This window comes from Microtus ochrogaster, linkage group LG5, assembly GCF_000317375.1.
Source record: "Microtus ochrogaster isolate Prairie Vole_2 linkage group LG5, MicOch1.0, whole genome shotgun sequence".
In the NCBI taxonomy this organism is placed as follows: domain Eukaryota; kingdom Metazoa; phylum Chordata; class Mammalia; order Rodentia; family Cricetidae; genus Microtus; species Microtus ochrogaster.
This window is the reverse complement of record NC_022031.1, coordinates 6,313,470-6,316,018: the sequence shown is the minus strand read 5'-3', so window position 1 is coordinate 6,316,018 and position 2,549 is coordinate 6,313,470. Positions and strand designations below refer to the sequence as shown.

The window sequence follows — 2,549 nt, the reverse complement described above, 5'->3', positions numbered from 1 at the left end:
GTTGATTGCTTTTGGTAAGATCACCATTTCTATTATGTTAATTCTACCTACCCAAGAGCATTGGAGATCTTTCCACTTTCTGGTGTCCTCTTTAATTTCTATCTTTAAAGATTTAAAGTTCTTATCATACAAATCTTCCACTTATTTGGCTAGAGTTACTCTGAGTATTTTATGTTATTTGTGACTATTGTCACGGGTGTCGTTTCTCTGATTTCTTTCCCAGCCCTTTTATCATCTATTTACAGGAGGGCTACTGATATTTTTTTTTTAGTCAATCTTGTATCCTGCTATATTACTAAAAGTGTTTATGAGTTGTAAAAGTTACTTGGTAGAATTTTTTGGATTGCTTATATAAATTATTGTATCATCAGCAAACAGTGAAGGTTTGACTTCTTCTTTTCTGATTTATATCCCCTTGATCTCCTTTCGGTGTCTTATTGTTCTAGTTAGAACCTCAACAACTATACTGAATAGATATGAAGAGAGTGGACAACCTTCTCTTGTTCCTGATTTCAGTGGAATTGCTGAGAGTTTCTCTCCATTTAGAGTGATGTTGTCTGTTGGCTTGCTGTATAATATATATATTTAGGTATGTTCCTTGTATCTCTGCTCTCTCCAAGACTTTTATCATGAAGGGATGTTGTATTTTGTTAAAAGCTTTTTCGGCATCTAATGAGATGATCATATGGTTTTTATTTTTCAGCTTGTTTATATGGTAGATTATGTTGACGAATTTTTGTATGTTGAACCATCCCTGCATATCTGGGCTAAAGTTGACTTGATATTGATGGATGATGGTTCTGATGTTCTTAAATTTTATTTGCCAGAATTGTATTTAGTATTTTTGCATCAACGTTCATGAGTGAGATTGGTCTGTAATTCTCTTTCTGAGTAATGTCTTTCTGTGGTTTGGGTATCAGGGTAATTGTAGCCTTAAAAAATGAGTTTGGCAATGTTCCTCTGTTTCTATTGTGTGGAATAATCTGAGGAGTATTAGTATTAGAAAATGTTCAACATCCTTAGTCATCAGAGAAATGCAAATCAAAATAACTCTGAGATTCCATCTTATACCTGTAAGGATGGTCAAGATCAAAATCAGTGAAGACAACTTATGCTGGAAAGGTTGTGGGGCAAAGGGAACACTTCTGCATTGCTGGTGGGAATGTAAGCTGGTATAGCCCCTTTGGATGTCAGTGTGGTGATTTCTCAGGAAATTAGGAAATAACCTTCCTTAAGACCCAGCAATACCGCCTGTGTGGGGTCCCCAGGAAGACCTGGAGGAAGAACTTGGGAAATGGTCCTGAGGGACACTGGGAGACAAGGAGTCTACCCAGGAGGGAGGGCACACCATGGGGAAGAACAACAGCAAGCTGGCCCCCGAGGTGCTGGAAGACCTGGTGCAGAACACAGAGTTCAGCGAGCAGGAGCTAAAGCAGTGGTATAACGGGTTTCTGAAGGACTGTCCCAGCGGCATCCTCAACCTGGAGGAGTTTCAGCAACTCTACATCAAGTTCTTCCCTTACAGAGACGCCTCCAAGTTTGCACAGCATGCTTTCCGCACATTCGACAAGAACGGCGACGGCACCATAGATTTCCGGGAGTTCATCTGCGCCCTTTCTGTCACCTCCCGTGGAAGCTTCGATCATAAGCTCAACTGGGCCTTTGAGATGTACTACCTGGACGGCGACGGGCGCATCACGCGCCTGGAGATGCTGGAGATCATAGAGGCTATCTATAAGATGGTCGGCATCGTGATCATGATGCGCATGAACCAGAATGGGCTCACACCCCAGCAGAGCGTGGACAAGATCTTCAAGAAGATGGACCAGGATAAGGACGACCAGATTACGCTGGAGGAGTTCAAGGAGGCAGCCAAGAGCGACCCATCCATTGTGTTGCTGTTGCAGTGTGACATGCAGAAGTAGAGACTGGTGAGGGGCGGGGTCCCTGGCCAGGACAGGCATGGCACCACCCAACCTGATATCCTCTCTGCTGGCCCATTCCCAGGGGGAGGGGCCTCCCAGCCTCACTCTCTCGGTCACCCACTCCTCTGCCCAAGCCTTTCTCTCCTCAGTCAAGTTCCATGAAGGACCACCTCATCCTGCAAAAGAGACGGGTCCTCTCAAGTAGCCTGTCCTCTGATAGTCTGTCACTAGCTCCACCTCTAGCCTTGGCCTAGGACCAACATCCTTTGGGCTTAGGGGAGTTGGCTTTTGACCCAAGAGGCGAGGTTAAGGAGGGGCTGAGGGCAATCCTGTTGTTCCCAGGATTCTGCTCTAAATAAGCAGTGTGGTCCCACAGGCCCCCAGTCAAAGGACCAAACTAGGTCTATCCTTTGCAGATTCCTTGAAAGGTGGTCTCTGTCCTGCCCCCCTTGACTCTACCTGGCTCCTCTGGCCCCACCCTTGGGAATATTCATTGAGTCCTTTTCTTCAGCTAATGCTTGTTGAGTCCTTGTTCAATGCCAGGCACCTGAAGGTGCTAAGAATACGGTTCTTTACAAAAACACATTCCATGCGCTCTGAAAGCTCACAGGGTAATGAGACTAC

General features: G+C 44.9%; 1 pseudogene; it reads left to right on the top strand.

Moving 5' to 3' along the window:
- The first annotated feature begins 1,347 nt into the window (after positions 1-1,347).
- Positions 1,348-2,117, top strand: LOC101985635 (annotated as a pseudogene).
- The last annotated feature ends 432 nt before the right edge of the window (positions 2,118-2,549 follow it).